The sequence below is a fragment of the Abrus precatorius genome, unplaced genomic scaffold, assembly GCF_003935025.1.
Source record: "Abrus precatorius isolate BTA unplaced genomic scaffold, Abrus_2018 Scaffold9, whole genome shotgun sequence".
Lineage (NCBI taxonomy): Eukaryota > Viridiplantae > Streptophyta > Magnoliopsida > Fabales > Fabaceae > Abrus > Abrus precatorius.
In genome coordinates, this window is record NW_020874439.1 from 14,476,944 (window position 1) to 14,497,099 (window position 20,156).

The 20,156-nt window shown below is 35.8% G+C and overlaps 1 non-coding gene and 1 pseudogene across 1 annotated transcript; both read left to right on the forward strand.

Annotated features, from left to right (window-relative positions):
• Window positions 1-20,156, forward strand: part of LOC113850865 — a 190,798-nt pseudogene that overhangs the window by 166,361 nt on the left and 4,281 nt on the right.
• Window positions 10,092-10,198, forward strand: LOC113851768. The gene has a single exon (XR_003502333.1). It is a non-coding gene; the product is annotated as a small nucleolar RNA R71 (small nucleolar RNA).

Consider the following 20,156-nt stretch of genomic DNA (forward strand, 5'->3'; position numbering starts at 1 on the left):
CCCTCAATATAAGGAAAGTTGCGCTTGGTCACTTTTTCTCATAAAAGTGTTAACGCGCAACCATAAATCTTCTGCGTGGCTACTATTTCTCATAAAAGTGATAACGCGTAAATCTGGGAAATTCTATAAATAACAGAAACGTGCAGATTTTTCGGGAGTTCAGTTTTATTTTCAGTTTTTAGTTAGATTCTCGTTAGAGGAAGTGAGAGAGAGGAGTGGGGATTCGAATCTTGGAGCTTCACGAAGAGGAATTGGAGTGGAGCAAGCTTCCATGGCGTTTCTGAGTTTCTTCTTCTCTTCTTTTTTTTCTTTTTCTTTCTCTACTGTCATGGCTGTGTAATTTCTTCATAGTTAGGGATTGTAGATCTGAAACAAACATTTTGAATTGATTTGGATCTGAATTTCAAGCTTTGGAATAGATTGAGTGATTGATTCTGCACTTCACGTGGAAATTGAATGGAAATTTGATTAACTAAATTCAGAGGAACTCTTGTCAATGGAAATTGAATTTGTTTTTCAGATCTGAACCAATCACCGAGATTATAGTTTTGTTAGGGATAAGAGGCTTTGATCTTGCAATCTTCTAGTTTCTTACACTTAAAGCAATATTGAATTGAATCAGATCTAAGGAATTAGAATGGTTTAATTGAATGTTAGGTTCACTCAGTTAAGGAATTAACCTCTGAATAATATAATGTGAAACTGATTGTCATTCTTTCCAATTACTTGTTAATTCAAAACTTTATTGATTAAACATTGGAGTTTTGGTGAAGCAATTCCCTAACTATGGTTTCTCCCTCTGTTATCACATATCTGTTTGTTCATTGTTCTGTTTCTGCAAGTTTCTTTTACTCCTAATTGTTTTGGTTTGTTATTAATACATGTTACTACTTTCCTTCCAATTTTGAAAAAGCTCAAATGGTTATAATTCTATGAAGTGGTACTTGAAACCTAAATTCCCTGTGGAGACGATATTTGGATCTTAAATTTACTCATTACTTGCTGCAATCCTAGTGCACTTGCTAGTGTTAGATTGCGAACAACAAAGTGTCAGGCTAGTGATTTATTATTGAGTAATCTATAATATTTTATACTTGTTCAATGTTAATTGAAGGATTATTTGGTATTGGAATAGATTTAGATGGAGTTTGAAATTATTTTTTAAAAAAAAAGGGTGAACATTACCCTATGAACAGTGTCATATAAACAGTAAAATCACCTATGAATAGTGCAAACTGCGTATGTACAGTGATCGCTGACGTCATCAGTGACATCATCCTGACGTCATGGCTGATGTCACATACGCGTACAGTATGTCAGGCTAGTGATTTATTATTGAGTAATCTATAATATTTTATACTTATTTAATGTTAATTGAAGGATTATTTGGTATTGGAATAGATTTATATGGAGTTTGAAAATTATTTAAAAAAAAAAAGTGAACAGTACCATATGAACAGTGTCAGATGAATAGTAAAACTGCCTATAAACAGTACAAACCGCGTATGAATAGTGAAAACGTGTATGTACAGTGACCGCTGACGTCATCAGTGACATCATCCTGACGTCACATACACGTACAGTGCGTGTACAATACGTGTGCACAGTATTTCTGGCGTAAATAGTGTCCTGAACAGTGTTTCCGGCATGAACAGTAAGGCGGTGAACAGAAAATTTTGAAAAATTTCTATAAAAAGGGGGCTTCACACGAAATTTTCATTTCTTTACTTCTCTACAAGGTTCTCAAAGGTTCTAATGCCAAATACCACCATTTTCTCTCATACTAAACCCTCCTAAACTTAGATTTCTTGCCAGATCTGAGATTCTACGTCTATTCTGAAGGATTTGAAGTAAGTTTCTTTAAGTTTGAAGCTAGATTTACCGTTCATTTCTCTTCTCCTTCTCTTTCTCATAGAAGTTCATGGTGTTCTTAGGAGAAACTTCGTTTTAAAGCCGAATCTTCGGTGAATCTTGCATTAAAACAATTAATATTCGGTAGATCTAGTGTGAATCATCTTTCTGAGGTAAAGGGAGCTTACTTTAACCTATGAACTACATTTTGAACGGTTTAATATGCTATTTCAAGATGTTTTGATATGATTTTGTTAGATCTATTGAATAAAAGCTATTTTCTAAGCTGTAACTGCTGTTAATTGATTTAAAATGCTTAGATTTTGGCTGATCTATTATAAACTTGCTTTAGTTGAGCTGTTAAAATAATTTTGGCGATGTGCATCATGCTGACATATATGTTTTGCATCATTATAGAGCCGAGTTACATGTTTAGGTGGGTAGACGTGTAACGGTAAGTTCATGCTGAGCTGCTGTGCTGTGCTGCTGGATCCAGATACCAGAATGGGTCACTCCCAGACTGGCTTGGTTCCTTCTGGATTACTTAGGCTATGAAACCAGTTGGAAACCGTTTTCATGTTGTGCATTAGATGGGCTGGAAATGCATGAGGTTATTGCTGTAAAAAATATTTTGCTCTATATATATGATTTTATTTTATGTTTGGTAAGCTCACCCTTGCATTCCTTTCTATGTCGTTGTGTTCGTGTGTATTGTGATGATCGTACGGTGGTACGTGAGCAGATGTAGCAGGTGTTGCATCTACTTCACAGGCTGAGGGGCTAGTGGAGAAATGTTAGAAGCTGGAGTTGAGTAATCTTGCATCAAAGTCTCTTTTTCTTTATATTTTGAGACCTCATGTAGAGGAAGCTACGTAGTATAATTTTGGGTATTTTGAATATTATGAACTAAATGTAACATTATGTTGTTCTGTTGGTTATTTGTTGTAAGGAACTTTATTTTACTTTGAATGACAAGTGAATTTTATACTTATATTCTCTATTATTTACCTATTTTAAATAAGTATGTGGTGTAGAAACAATGTTCTCGGTTTCTTATAAAAGGGGTCGCGACAGCAAGAGTGTTAACGCAGAGCTTGTTCTTATGAGTAACTCTCTAGAACACTCACTTTCAATGATAAAAGTGGTTACACCCAGGCTTCACTTCTCTTTTGAGCTCTGGAATGATCACTTTCACTGACAATAGTGATCACGCCGAGCCTGCATTCCATTGTTCTTGTGTTTTGGATTCCAAAATTGCTATTCTTCCCCTTCCTTTCCATTGATCTTCCATTTCCATGAACCTTGCTCAGATTATTCCTACAAAAACAAGATTAAATTCTTAATTTCTAAGGATAAATTTCACAAATGTTAAACTAACTACATAATAAAAGAAAACCTTCAATCATTATATTTTTTCTAAGTTTTTGTGCTATTTCTAACATGTTTTTCTTATCAAATGGGATAGAATTACACTAAAATATTAGTCAAACTATGGATTCATCACTACCCCTAACTTGAATTTTTGCTTGTCCTCAAGCAAATCAAACTAAACCAAGGGTAATTCTTCCATTTTTCAAAATCACTTCACAAACTGCTTATCTTAGAATTTTCAATTTCCAATTCTGTGTTTTCTGCAAAATTTTTAATCAAGTTATTATTCATCCAATTACTCATCATGATAATCACACTGCATTAATCAAACTCTGAGTAAGAATTGTTGTCTAAGTTCATATATATCAGAAAAGTTCTTGTGAGCAACATTAAAAAGCATGATCACAGCTCACTAGAATTGTTTCCCTCATTACTCAATAGTGTTTAGGCTACTGTTTTCTCTCAACATCATAGATTTTTCTACACTCTACCATAGACTTGCATATATTCTCACTGTCCTCTATAAAAATGTAACAAATCACATATCAAGAGGACTTTTCAGGTGACTTTGAGGTTAAGGGACAGGTAGGTGTTCAATCACTTTGGGAAACAATGTAGGTTGTGCCAAACAGAAAAATGCAATTCAAGTAGATGAGATTTAGAATTAGCATGAGATTGCATTCTTTTATCTTCCATACAGCTTTTTTGAATTTAGCATGAGATGAGATTCAAGTAAATGAGTCAAACAGCTTTTTCTAAATTTTGTAATCAATTCATGCCTTTATGCACGAATTTCTTTTCTGTTTTTCACATTTTCTATTTCTTCTTTTTCATACTTTGCTTTTTCATTTTTCTTTTCAAATACTCAGAACTCAGAGCCTTTTGCTGTTACCCACCCCAAACTTAGAATTTTGCCTATCCTCAAGCAAATCATACATCAACACAACAAGCCACCCCAAACTTAATTCTGAAAATCATCTTTGGATAGGTTTCTTGGTTTTTTATTAGGGCTTATATTGAAGTTTACCAAAATAAAAGTTAAAGGCTCAAAAGGGTGAACTAAGATTAAGGGAGGTTTATTTAGGCTCTAAGCATGAACAAAGAAGACCTCCATCATATATATGAACTGTACAATTTACAAATTCCAGCAAGAAACAATGCAAGTTCTTAGAGGTGCAGCAAACTATGAATTGAATCAATACACAGCAAGAAATGCATGAGGTTCAAGTCTCACTAAGGTTTTTAGGTGAACATGTTAGTCAATGAACTCACAATTCACTTTTCAGAATTATATGCACCTAGTGGCAAGACTAACTTATGTTGAAAATACAAGTGTGATCTCAATTTGAGAATGGAAAGAACAACTTAAAAAGAAAATTCAAACATAATTCACAGAATTATCAATCAGACTTCATTTGATTCACGACCAATATTTTAATATCTATTCTAGTATTTTAGTGTTTTTCAGAAACAATTCAGTGTAATGTGAAGCTAACATATGAATAAGAGGCAAAGAATAACCCCCTTTCATGGCAGCTTGTGCAGATGTCAACATCCATTATGTGTGAGTGCTGTGATTGTGACATTTTCTGCACAAAACACCAAAATTCCATCAATGATCAGAAAATTTCAGTAATTAAATTTTTTAGAATACTAAACGAAAGAAATTGAACTTCATTTCATCTTAAAAGTATTAAAATTGTTCTGGCAACTAGCTGCATTTACAGAAATTAAACTGCTAATTGCTAAAATTTACAAAAGCTAAAATTAAAAACAACATAATTAAAATCCTAATTTATTCTTCTGCTCCATCCTCCTCCTCTAAGGTATCTTCTTCTTCTTCTGATTCTTCTTCTTCCTCCTCCACCACCTTTTCTTCTACCACTTCTTCCTCTACTGGCTGTGGAATGTGTGTTTTATAGATGGGTAAATCCTTAAACACAGAGGAGCGAAGGGATTGGGCATTTTCTGCCAGATTAGGTGTGTGGTACATCTCCTCTTTGGTCATTCCCAGCTTTTGACCAATGTTGAGCAGTACACACTCCAGTAGCATTGTTCCAGCCTTGAGACTGCTGTGCAGCTCAGTTTGCCTTTCAGCTAGCTGATTTTGTTTCTCAACCATCAGCTTCAATGCATCTTTCATCAACATTGGTTTCTCCTTTTTGTATTGGGAAGGGATAGGGGCTGCAGAGGTGGTGGCATATATCTCTTTCACCATAGAGACAGAGATGGGAGGCACAGACCTAATCCTTTCTTGATATTCTCCAAATTACACCCCTGCATCTTCACAGAGTAGCGTGATTACTGAGGGAAAGGCTAGTGAATCCCTCTTTGTCTTCAGGATGTTTAGGATGCACTCACTTATAATTTCCCCCACATCTATGTACATGTCTATGACTATTGCAAAAAGCAATGCAGCCCTCTTCATTGCCAATGTTGAGCTGTGCTTTACTGGCATGAAGGAGTTCAGAATGAACATGCTCTACATTTGGCGAAGGGCAGCAAGTTCTATGTGATTATGGATTTTGGCTTCTTGGCCTGGTTCAACGTCCAAGTTGTACCTGGCCTGCCAATCTTCTCCAAGATCTGCACATAGTCAATGTCAGGACGCTTTCTGAATGAGTTGAAATCCAACTGTGCAGGGTGCCTTGCAGAGTTGATGTTCAGCACCCTGTTTATGTTGGCAGGGGTGAAGTTTACTCTCATTCCCTTTACCATTGTATGAATTTAGAGAATTGATCTCCCTTGAACTTCATAGCATTGGCATAAAATTCCTGGGTTATTTCCCTCCAACCCATGCCAACTAGGGAGCAAAAGGATTCCCAGTCCCTCTTCTGAATTTCTTCTTTGTATTCAGGATAGTTGTCTCCAGCGATTTCAAAAGCTCTGTCTGGGACAATCTTTCTCCTCAGAATATTAGCCTTGAAGAAGTTTTCGTGAGCAATACTTCTGAACTTTGGATCACACAATTCAATTGGAGATGAAGCTGAGGCACCATCTGTTCTGGCCTTCTTTGATTTAGGAGTGTTTTTAGTGGATCCAGCTTGGATGTTCCTATTAGATCTCCTCCTTGGAGTGTTGCTGGAAAATCCAGCCTGAGTCTTCCTGGAGGAGCCAACTGGTGTGTTCAAAGAGGTTTTGGTTAACACCTTTCAATCAAAACATTTTTATTGAAGTCTTTTTAGGTCACTCCATTTCTGTAGAAATTTACCCAAAGAAATAACACAATGCAGATTCAAATTTTCTAACAAAAAAAATCATACATGACATGGAAAACTTATTTTTGAGTGTTATCCTCTCTATTTCTGAATCAAATAAACTCAAAACAATGTCTCATTACCTCTCTTTGACATTTTTCCCAAAATATTAACACAGAAAACCCTAATCCACTGTTTCAGAGATATGAGGGTAATGTATCTGGCAAGAGGATGCAGAAATGTTGGGGAAAAGCTTGCTGCTGCTAGGTTGAAACACAGGAAGATTGAAATCGCAAAGAATGCTCAGAGAGAAGGGGAATTTTTAGGTGCAAAGGTGTGTGCGTGTTCACTTTAGTTTATATTTATAGTCACGCGTGGGCACGTGACAACTTTAAAGAAGAAAAATGAATGTTGCATCATTAAATGTTCCCAGCATTATCACTATTTTTAATCAGAGTGAGTGTTTCAGAGAGTTAAGTTTTCTGGAGTGATGAGTGCGTTATCACTATTGCTGGGCAAAGTGATAACGCTCAAGCTATGTGACAAATTTTTTCAATAAAAGGGATAACGCATAGTGGTCCAAGTTATACTTACCTGTGCGTAGCCACTTTTTCCAGGGAAAGTGAACGTTCCAGAGAGGTTGTTTTCCCATCTGCCTCTGCGTGATCACTCTCATCAGTGAGAGTGATGGTTCCAAAAGAGTGTGTGAATTTCCTATCTCTGCGTGATCACTTTTATCAGTAAAAGTGATTGTTCCAGAGGGGAACCTCAAAATACACTCTCTGTGTAGCTCCTTTCCTACAAAATAGGGACTCCTTTCATTAATCAAACTTCTCTAAAACTTCAATTAGCTCACTTCTCACACTCTAATCCTTTCAATTCACTCTCACAACCTCAAATCTCTAATCAATTATCAGATTCACTTCAGAAAACCAAATGTAGCAGAATATTTGCAGAAATTGCAAAAATTTGTGAAACATGAATATGCAGAATTATAAAACAATACAAGAAGCTTAAAATGAGTTAGAAATGTGAGTTGCCTCTCACAAAGCACTCTTTTAACATCACTAGCTTGACGTTAAATATTCCTCACTCAAGAGGAACTAATTTCATGCATGAGATATTCCTTGTAAACTCCTCTCTATGATAGACCTTCAATCTTTGGTCATTAACCATGAATTCTCTCCCTATCTTTTGATCCTCAATCAGAATTGCTCCAAAGGGAGATGTTTCCTTGATCAAAAAAGGCCCAGACCATCTTGATCTATGTTTCCCTAGAAATAGTTTCAATATGGATTTAAACAACAACACTTGCTGTCCAGGTCTGAATTCTCTCTGCAGAATGAATTTGTCATGAATTCTCTTGGTCCTTTCTTTGTATAGCTTTGCACTCTAATAAGCTTGTTGTCTGAACTCCCCCAATTCATGTAATTGCAGAATTCTCTTCTTTCCAGCACTTGGTAAATCAAAGTTCAGCCACTTAGTAGTCCAATAAGCTCTGTGCTCCAACTCCAAAGGTAAGTGACATGCCTTTCCAAAGACTAATTGGTATGGTGACATCCTAATTGGAGTTTTAAAAGCAGTCCTATATGCCCATAGGGAGTCATCCAGTTTCTTTGACCAGTCTTTTCTTGAACTACTCACTACTTTCTCCAAAATCTGCTTGATTTCTCTATTTGACACTTCTACTTGTCCACTTGTTTGTGGATGGTATGGAGTAGCAACCTTGTGTTTCACACCATACTTCATTAATACTGTTTCAAGGTGTTTGTTGCAGAAATGAACACCTCCATCACTTATCAGAAATCTAGGTACTCCAAACCTTGCAAAAATATTCCTTCTTATAAAAGAGATCACTACCTTGGCATCATTTATTCTTGTGGGAATAGCTTCCACCCACTTAGAAACATAATCTACTACCACTAAGATGTATTCATGAGAGAATGATGGGGGAAAAGGTCCCATGAAGTCAATTCCCCATACATCAAATAATTCCACTTCTATAATATTTGTCAATGGTAGCTCATGCCTCCTAGAGATGTTGCCTGTCCTTTAACACTTATCACAGCTTGCAACATACTTCTTGGCATCTTTGAAAAGTATAGGCCAAAAGAAGCTTGCTTGCAGTACTTTTGCAGCAGTCCTTGAACTTGCATGGTGGCCTCCATATTCTGAGTTGTGGCAATGCCATAATACCTCAGATTGTTCATTTTGTGGAATGCACCTCCTAATTAGACCATCTACCCCAATCTTGAACAAATAAGGGTCTTCCCACACATAGAATTTGCTGTCATGTATGAACTTCTTCTTTTGCTACCAAGTGAACCTCTTTGGGATGAATTGAGTAGCCTTAAAGTTTGCAATGTCAACAAACCAAGGCATCTCTTCTACTGCAAGAAGCCTTTCATCTGGAAATTCTTCATTAATTTCTAAAGAGTTAGGGTTTAGACTTTCTAATGGAAGTCTAGATAGGTGATCAGCTACCATATTTTCCTTTCGCTTTTTGTCTCTAATTTCTAGCTTAAAAAATCTGCAGCAACAAAATCCATCTCAATAACCTTGGTTTGGCATCCTACTTTGACAACAAGTATTTAAGTGCAGAATGGTCAGTATATACAATAACTTTTAATCCCATCAAATATGATCTGAATTTGTCAAAGGCAAACACAATAGCAAAGAGTTCTTTTTCTGTGGTTGTGTAATTCACTTGTGTAGGATTTAAAACTTTGCTGGAATAGTAAATGACATGCAATTTCCTATCCTTTTTCTGTCCTAAAACAGCACCCACTGCACTATCACTTGCATCACACATTAATTCAAAAGGCAAATTCCAATCAGGTTTTACAAGAATAGGTACAAAAATCAGTTTTTCTTTCAAAAAAGAAAATGCATGCAAACAAGCATCATCAAATATGAAATCAGCATCTTTCACAAGTAGATCACTAAGAGGTTTTGCAATTTTAGAAAAGTCTTTGATAAACCTCCTATAAAAACCAGCATGTCCTAAAAAACTCCTAATTATTTTAACATTAATTGGTGGAGGCAGTTTACTAATGACTTTTATTTTTGCTTGGTCCACCTCCATTCCTTTTTCTGAAATTTTATGGCCAAGAACAATGCCCTCTTGGACCATGAAATGACATTTCTCCCAATTTAACACAAGGTTAGTATCTTGACATCTCTGCAAAACAGTGGATAGATTAGCTAAGCAATCATCAAATGAATCACCAAATACAGAGAAATCATCCATGAACACCTCTATAATTTTCTCTACCAAATCAGAAAATATGGAAAGCATGCACCTTTGAAAAGTGGCAGGAGCATTGCATAATCAAAAGGCATTCTTCTATATGCAAAAACTCCAAATGGACATGTAAAAGCAGTCTTTTCTTGGTCCAAAGGATCCATTGCTATTTGTTTTGAAAACATCTAATTTTGTAACTGGTTTTGTGTGTAAGAAAGGTTTCTAAAACCTTAGCTTCATAACCAAAGTTTCTTCCTTGATTTCTTGAGTTTGAATTTTGGTACATTGAAGATGCCATCATTTCAATGATTCTCTGAGCTTCTTCTAAAGACTTTGTATTTAAGGAACCTCCAGCAGCAGCATCAACCATTGTTCTTGTTGATGTATTCATCCCATTGTAGAAAGTCTCCAATTGCATCCAATTTGGAATACAATGATGTGGACACCTTCTTAGCAATTCTTTGTATCTTTCCCAAGCTTCATACAAAGATTGTCCTTCCTGCTGAACAAAGGATGTAATCTCTCCTCTCAGCTTAGCAGCTTTGGATGGAGGAAAATACTTGGTTAGAAATTTATTCACTAGCTCTGTCCAAGTTGTGATGCTTCCTTGTGGTTGAGCTTGCAACCAGCATTTGGCTTTATCTCTCAAGGAAAAAGGAAATAATCTCAGTCTGATGGCTTCTTCACTAACCCCATTCATTCTTATGGTATCACATAGCTGCAAAAAGTTTGAAATATGTAGGTTAGGGTCATCATAATTTCCACCAGAAAAATGATCATGTTGGACTGTGTAATAGGGCAGGTTTAATCTCAAAATGGTTGGCTTGGATAGTTGGCCTAATTATAGAAGAATTAAAACCTTGCATGTTAGGAATTGCATAGTCCCCTAATGTTCTAATCCTATTCTGTTCTGCCATCTCTATTTCTGGATTTGGTTGTCTCAAAGGTGTAGGTGTTCTTTTTACTCTAGGAGTGTTCAGAATTTCAGGAGAATAGACAACTTCTAATTCACTATCACTTCCTATGAATTTTTCTGCTCTAGCTTCTTTTCTTAATCTTCTTAAGGTTATGTCTATGTCAAGATCAAAGACCAGAATTGATTTATTTTTGTTTTTTCCACGCTTATATAAATCAAAATGAAACAAAATTAGACTACAAATTAGTATTCAGAAATGCACAACAAAGATTATGTAGAAAAATATCAGTAAAAGCATATAAAATTCAAGTCTAGCAATTGCAGAATTATGTAGAATTCAATAGAAAATGATGCAGAGAAATGGAAAATGAAATTATGCAGAAAACAGCAAAAAATACTGCAAAAAACTACACAAAATGTAGAAAAAAAATCATGCAGAAAAATTTGGAAGCAAAACAACAAAAACAAATGCTCAATCTAACTACCTTTCTGCTACTAATGATATTGAAACACAAATTCCCCAGCAACGGCGCCAAAAACTTGTTGTACAATCTCTAAACACTAGCAAGTGCACTGGGAATTGCAGCAAGTAATGAGTAATTTTTAAGATCAGAATGTCGTCTCCACAGGGAATTAGGAAATCAATTATCACTTCACAAAACTATAACCATTTGAGCCATATGAAATTGGAAGATTTGTAACCCTCAGAAGTCAAGAACAGGAACAATCGAAAGGTAAAAAACTTACAGTAAAAACAGAGTATGAAAGTTGTGATTAGAAATGAATGAAGAATAGTTAGGAATTTATTTCACAAGAATGTCAATATTAATTCAATCATGCCTCTGAACATTCAAGCAATTGGTTAATTGACAATCAGTTTCTCTTATTAATAGTCAAAGTTTAATCCCTTAAATCATTGACTCTAACAAGCAACTAAACCACCCTAATCCTTTAGGTGAAGTTTAATTTCAAGTTGCATTAAGGCTTAGAACCTTAAGATTGCAGAATTAGGTTCCCTTATCCCTAAGAAATCCCTAATTCTGGTTGCTAATTCAGATCAGAGAAGCAAACCCAACTTCCATTGACAATTATTCCTCTTTGATTAATCATATGAATTTCCATTCAAAGATTGCAAACACAATAGAATTAATAACTCAATTAATCCAAGAACTCAAATTTCAGAAGCAAAATTCAAATCAATACATCAATTCAAGATCCATAAACTCGTGACTACGAAGAATTAAGCAAGCATTGTAACAGAGAAAGAGAAAGAAGGAGAAGAACAGAAGAAATGCAGAGAAGTCATCTCCACGAGCTCCAATTCAATGCCTCCTCTTTGATTAATCATATGAATTTCCATTCAAAGATTGCAAACACAGCAGAATTAACAACTCAATTAATCCAAGAACTCAAATTTCAGAAGCAAAATTTGAATCAATACATCAACTCAAGATCCATAAACTCGTGACTACGAAGAATTAAGCAAGCATTGTAACAGAGAAAGAGAAAGAGGGAGAAGAAGAGATGAAATGCAGAGAAGCCATCTCCACGAGCTCCAATCCAATGCCTCTTCTTGGAGCTTCGAAATTCAACCCCAATCCTCTCTCTCACTCTCTCTCAACGAGAATCTAACCAAAAAAATGGAAAATGAACAAAAGACCTTGAGTTCTGAGCTTAAAACAGGTATTTATAGAAATCCCGATTCTATGCGTTATCATTCTTACTGATAAAAGTGGCCATGCAGAAGCTCATGTAGTTTCTGGAAACTGGAACTATCACTTTCGCTGGTAAAAGTTGCAACGCAGGAGGTTGAGTGGTTGCGCGTGATCACTTTTGAGAGCAAGAGTGACCACTCACAACTTGCCTTGATACACTCTTCTCTGGAACATCCACTTTCGCTGGTAAAAGTGGTAATGCAGAGCTTGCTGAAATTTTGCCTTCTCTGGAACACCCACTTTCGCCAGTAAGAGTGTTAACGCAGAGTTCGCTGAAAATTTGCCTTCTCTGGAACACTCACATTCGCCAGCAAGAGTGTTAACGCAGAGCTTGTTCTTCTAAATAACTCTCTGGATCACTCACTTTCAATGATAAAAGTGGTTATCCCCAGGCTTCACTTCTCTTTTGAGCTCTGGAGTGATCACTTTCACTGACAATAGTGATCACGCCCAGCCTGCATTCCATTGTTCTTGTGTTTTGGAGTCCAGAATTGTTATTCTTCCCCTTGTTTTCCATTGATCTTCCATTTTCATGAACCTTGCTCAGATTATTCCTACAAAAACAAGATTAAATTCTTAATTTCTAAGCATAAATTTCACAAATGTTAAACTAACTACATAATAAAAGAAAACCTTCAATCATTATATTTTTCTAAGTTTTTCTGTTGTTTCTAACATGTTTTCCTTATCAAATGGGTTAGAATTACACTAAAATATTAGTCAAACTATGGATTCATCAGAAAGAAAAAGCAAAGTGGTTTAAGCTCAAAAGAAAATAAAAGAGAGCTGAAACTGGTTCAACATTGAGCCAAAAAAGAAAAGCGGTCCAAAAATTTGCACTTTAATATCAGCTGTGTCTCCATTATTCCTTTTCAATGTACTGTTACTACACAACTATTTTACAATTTGGAACAGGATCCCCTGCAGTAGATTATTTTTCCTCGCAGGATATGCAATTCATAATAAAAATTCATAGATCCAAAAATTTTAAAACGTTTATAATTTATAACTTTAATAAAATAATGATTTTTTTAACATATGTCTAAAGATGTATAATAAAATATCAAATTGTAGTGTAAATGATAAAGCAAAATACTATTGGCTTGGGACCCTTGTCTGATTACATGTTATTCATCATAATGATTAATGCTAAATCCACAACAAGTAATTAATTGTGTAACATTGAGGGCAGATCCTTTTATATCCTAATCACTTTGAACATGGTTAGAACATGCCACTCAAGAAAAGCTATGGTATTTCAGTATTTTTCTTATCAAAACCAATGTCATGAAAAATAATTTGTGTTCACTTGCATATCCATTTCAATCGACTCTATCATTGTTTGCAGCTGAGGTATATGAGACCTTTATTTATAAAGTTTGGAAGATAGTGGTGGTTAGGGGGATAGAATATTGTTGACAGATTGAGAAAATGATTTCAGACGTTGGTAAACACTAAACTGACAAGAATAACAGGAAACACTTCATATAAAATAGCAGGCGTCTTTAGGTTACATTCAGTTTTAAATACTATTCAATGGACATAAGATTGCTGCAGAGTTGGCAAACAGAAACCACCACTTTCCTCTGTTAAACTTGTCAAATCAAATTGATATTGCATAAGAGAATTCTAGTGCAACATTATTCTTTTATCTCAAAATATATTTAAGCCAATAACATCTTCATAACCTAGACATTCCAAGATACTCACTTCTTCTCGCTCAATATATCCTATCATGTTTAGAACATGCCACTCAAGAAAAGCTAATAGGTATTTTTGTCTAAAACTATCGATGCACTAAAGAAAATAAAAAATAAAAATAGATAATTTCAAGACTTGTGAAGGCTCAATTAAGTTGAATTTCTTCTATAAAATATGAACATATGGCGAGATCGGACAATGTTACTTGGTTAAGTTGGCATTGTTTGAAGTTGTAGTGCATTGTTTGATTTTTGAGTTATTGGTGTTGTTGTAGTGTGAAGGAATGAATTTACAAGCATCACTGTTGTGTGAACTAGTTTACTTATGACAATACAATTTTTGCAGGCTTATTCATTGTCACTATACAATTTTGCAGGCTAATTTCCCTCCTTTGGTGGCATGACAATTAAAATTGTTTGTTGAGTTTCTATTTACAAGCAAGGACATTTCAAAGTTAGAAAATATTCCATCTTGGTAAGTGTACATTAGCTACATTTCAAAGTTAGCATTATTTGAAGATTTATTTTGAGGTTAACCTGTGATAATTGCTGATAGCTATAACTTGTGTATCATTACCACTTTAAGGAATACTATTTATATGCAATTTTTCAAGTAGTTAGGAATGTAACATGTTTTCAAGCGGCTTACATATATATATAGATAAAGGAGTAATTGATCTATTTAAGAATGTATTTTTATAAATTGATTCTCTCTTGTTTATGGGTGCTTATACTTAGTATTATTGAAACTTAATTTAGTCATTATATTTGCTTCTCAGTTATGGATTAACATGCCTCAAAATACACCAAAATATGTGGAAGGATTGAATAGCTTTTTAAATTTTGTATTTGCCAATGGGAGTGTTGAAGGTAGGATAATATGTCCATGTCCTAAATGCAAGTTTAATAGATGGAAACCTCGAGAAGAAGTATATGACCATTTGATTGTAAAACCTTTTCCGAAAGGGTATACAGTTTGGTTAAGACACGGAGAGATAAGTCATGTAGATACTATAGTTGAAACACATTCAATGTCTCGGGAGATTGAAGATAGAGTTATTGCTAGTGATCCTATATGTGATATGGTCAATGATGTATTTAGAAATCATATAAGTCACGATGATATGCAAGAAAATGATGATATGTGTCCACAATCAAACCAAGCCTTGCCTGATAACAATGCAGAATTTTTGGAGTTAATTAGGGATGGTCAACAAAGTTTGTACGAAGGATGTGATAAATATTCAAAACTTTCATTCTTGGTCAAGCTGTATCATATTAAATGTCTTTGTAAAGTAAGTGACAAAGCAATGTCAATGATCCTAGAGCTGTTGGATGATGCTTTTCAACATGCTAATATTTCATCTTCATTCTATGAAGTGAAGAAAACTGTTACAAAACTTGGCCTTAATTACACCAAAATTCATGCCTGTCCGAGGGATTGTTGATGAATCCACATTTTATTGGATTTTTACTTGTTATTTTAATGTTTCTTAATAGAAAAAAGTAAACTTAGGGTTGTAAATAACATAAAAATATCATTTTGGTCAATTTATAATAGATTTCTTAATTTTAGGTTAATTTACATTGATTTACATAGATATAGTTTGTAATTTTGATCATTTGAATAATTGTGCAGGAGTTTCTAGACTTTTTCCATGGATTTTTAGCATTTGAGAAAGTTTGAGGTGAAAGTGATCACTTTGGAGTCCATAGTGAACACTACAGCAAGCTTGTTCCAGAAAGGTAGACCAGAGTGATCACTATGAACTCATAATGACAACTCCAGAAAGGCCAAAAAGTACAAGATCCTGCGCGTAGCTACGATGGAACCATAGTAGACACTCTAGTGCAGCCAAAGTTATCACTATGATGCCAAAGTGACAACTCCAGAGAGGGCAAAAACACAGGACCTGTGCGTAAACACTATGTAGCGAGAGTAATCACTTTGGGACATTGCGCGTTATCACTATGAAGCCAAAGTGATAACTCCAGAGAGGCCAAAATCACAGACCTTGCGCGTTATCACTATGGAATGTGCGTAATCATTTTGGAATGCTGCGCGTTATCACTATGAAACCATAGTTGTCACTTTGGGCAAAAATTTCTGCACTATAAATAGAATTTGAGAAATTAAGGTAGGGGCTTTTACATTTCCTTAGATTCTTTTGCCACTTTTGGAGCATTTTGCAGAGCTTAGGATCTATGGGTGACAGCCAGGGGTCCATTATAGGTTTTTAATTTCCAATTTCCCTTTGATTCTCATTGATTTTACATTGATGTTGCTTACGTTTCTGCATTTCCTTCTTTCATTTGAGAAGCCCATCCATATGGAGGGCTAAATTCTCTTGTAATTCCTAGTCAACTCACATGGTTTTTGAATTCTTGGGTTTAATGGTAATATTACTCTTTATTTCCTTGGATTTATGAACCCCAATCTCTGAATGAAATGAAATTTGCATGAGGGGAACATTGCTTAATGAACCCTAAATTACCCAAACGAAGTTCTAATCCAAAATTGCTTAATTTTGATTAATCTTTGAGATTGCTTAATCTTAGGGATAGAGATTGGAGCCCATTAAGATGCTTAATTTTAATTGGGATGCTAAAGTTAATTTTCGCTTGTTAGATTAACTTAATTCAAGGGAAAAATAGGGGATTATTGAATCATTTGGAAGAATAGTGATAGAACTCATTGATTGACTAGGGATTACTCTTCTTAATTGATTGAATTTTACTAGTTTACATTTTGCTCTTGATTAAAATCTGGAAATTGACAAACCTCTCCCCAATTTACTTGCTTTAAAATATATGTTTACACTTGTTCAATGTATGTTCCCAACCAAAAATTCCTTGGAGACAACCTAGGACAACACCCTAGTATTGCATACATTTCTTTGCATATTTGATGAGGATTAACGACAATCTTTGTGCATAACGAGTAAAAAAAACTTGCATATCAAATTGGCGCCGTTGCCAGGGAATGTTTGGTGTTAATTTTGCATTGAACTTGTTAGTTGCTCTGTTTTAGTGCTCTGTTTTCTATTTTTCTGCATTATTACTGTGTTTTTGCTACACATTTCTGCAGAATTCTACAGAATTTGTTAGCTTGTGTTGCGTTTTCTTGCAATTAGTTGTAATTTCTTTTCTATTTTTGTTGCTTAACTTCTTTGCTTCATTTTACTACACATAGACATTAGTTTTCTGCATAATTGTCATATGATTTTCTCTGCATTTTTGCTGTTTCATCTAGCTTACTTCTTTTCATTCCTTATAATTAGTTTCTAGTGCATGACCAGATCGAATCCTAGAGACTTGTATCCACTTGACCCAGAGATTGATAGGACATTTCATAGTAGCATTAGAACACATAGGAATAGTTCTGAACATTTTGAGGAGTTTTCATCTCCTTTATCTATCTATTCATCACCCCATTCATTAGAATTTGAAATTGAAAAAATGGCTGACAATGAAAGAACATTAAAGGAACTGGCTGCACCGGATGTAACATATCAAACTTTATGCATACAGTATCCTGATATTGATGCTCCTTTTGTTCTAAAAACTGGACTAATACACTTGTTGCCAAGATTTCATGGCCTTGCAAGTGAAGATCCGCACAAGCACATCAAGGAATTCCACATTGTTCCACCATGAGGCCACAAGGTGTGCTTGAGGAGCATGTCAAATTAAAGGCTTTTCTGTTCTCTCTGATGGATGCAGCTAAGGATTGGCTTTACTATCTCCCTCCAGGATCCATTGCTAGTTGGGACAACTTGAAAAGGCTTTTCCTGGAGAAATTTTTCCAAGCGTCAAGAGCTGCGTCCAAAAGAAAGGAAATATGTGGGATAAGGCAACTTGAAAGAGAGACCCTCTATGAATATTGGGAAAGATTCAAGAGGTTGTGTGCTAGCTGCCCCCATCACTAGATTAGTGATCAATTGTTGATACAATACTTTTATGAGGGACTACACCCTATGGACCGAAGCATGATAGATGCCGCAAGTGGAGGGGCGTTGGTTGACAAAACTCCGGTTGCAGCTCGCAACCTGATTGAGAACATGGCCGCCAACTCCCAACAATTTGCAACAAGGCAAAATTCTTGTGTTACCAGAAATGTGAGTGAAGTACAAGTTGCTGAATCTAGTAAGCTGGAACACAAACTTGATGAATTAGCATCCATGGTAAAGCAATTGGCTTCCATGCCTCCATCATCTATTCCAGCCATGTTGTGTGGTATTTGCTCAGCTACAGATCACTACACTGATAGCTGCCCCACACTACAAGAGTCTGACACTCTAGAAGGTAATCCTCAGGCTTATGCTGCAAATATTTACACTAATAAATTTCCTTTTCCAAATTCGCAGCAACAACCCAATTGGGATCTATCTTCCAATAGATACAACCTAGGCTAGAGGAACCATCCAAATCTAAGATGGGGAAGCAATTCTCAACAACATAACCAACAGCAAGGCACTCAATATCAAGTACATCATGCTGGCCCAAATAGACCCCATCAATCCCAACATCAACCACAACAAGCCCAGCACCATCATCAACCATCTTCTTCACAACCAAATGCATCCCAGAAAAATGAACCATCATTAGAGGAGCTCATGAAGCAATTGACCATGAACAACATCACTTTCCAGCAGAGAACTGAGGCTAGTATCAAAACTTTGGAGAATCAAATGGGACAGTTAGCCTCTTCTCTAAACCAGATGCAATCTCAAGGCTCAGAGAACCTCCCTGCACAAACTGTTGTGAATCCCAAAAATGTGAGTGCAATCACCCTGAGGTCTGAGAAAGTGATGCAAGAGCCCACAATGCCCAAAGAGAAGGAAGACTCAAGCTGTACTCCAGCTACAGTTGGTCAAAATGGAGAGGAAATGACTCAAGAACAACCAAAACCTACTCCTACCCAACAAAAGGTAGCAAAAAATGTTGAAAGGCCAATTCCTCTACCATTCCCTCAGAGAGTTATTCAGCCAAGTAAAAAGATTGAAGAGGCTGAGAAAGAAATTTTTGAGACCTTCAGGAAGGTAGAGGTGAACATACCTCTACTAGATGCAATCAAGAAAATACCTAAGTATGCCAAGTTCTTGAAAGATTTATGCACCCATAGGAGGCGTCTTAACGGTAATGAGAAGGTAAATATGGGTAGGAATGTGTCTGCACTTTTTGAAAAACAAAGGTCCACAATGCCTGAGAAATGTAAGGACCCAGGAACGTTCACTATCCCATGCATTATTAGTAATAATAGGATTGAGAATGCTATGATAGATTTAGGAGCATCTATAAATGTCATGCCTTTGTCCATTTTTACTTCACTGTCTCTTGGCCCTCTACAGCCTACAGGTGTGGTTATTCAGTTAGCCAATAGAAGCATAACAAACCCAGCTGGGATTGTTGAAGATGTACTAGTCAGGGTGAATGATCTCATCTTCCCAATCGACTTTTACATTTTGGACATGCAAGAGGGAGAGTCAATGAAGAGTGCTGCACCAATCATATTGGGAAGACCGTTCTTGAAGACCGCAAGAACGAAAATTGATGTGCATGCCGGGACACTTACCATGGAGTTTGGGGACAGCATTGTGCGCTTCAACATACTTGATGCTATGAAGCATCCATCTGAGGAACATTCTGTCTTCCAAATTGATTTATTTGATGATTTGATAGATGAACAATTTTCTGAATTTTTAGAAACAGATTTTTCTTTTGATTTTACTGAATGTATTGATACTTCTATTTGTTAATATTGTAATAATTCTTCTATGTGACTCTTGTGTTTCTGACTTTTTGAATGTGAATTCTGCAAATTCTAATATTGAAAAGATTGACAAATTGATAGGGGAAGAATGTGATGTTTTGAAATCAGCAAGTACAATTGAATCTAACCCCTTTGATTTGAATGTTGCAGAGATTTCTTCTAGTGAGAGTGCTAAACCACTTCCCTCTGTGGAGCAACCTCCAGCACTGGAACTTAAACCTTTACCAGAACATCTGAAATATGCCTATCTAGAGGCAAATGAGAAGCTTCCAGTGATAATCTCCACCAAACTGAATGTAGAACAAGAGGAGAAACTCCTAGAAGTGATTAAGAGGCACAAGAAAGCTATAGGCTGGACCCTTGCTGATATCCCTGGAATCAGTCCCTCT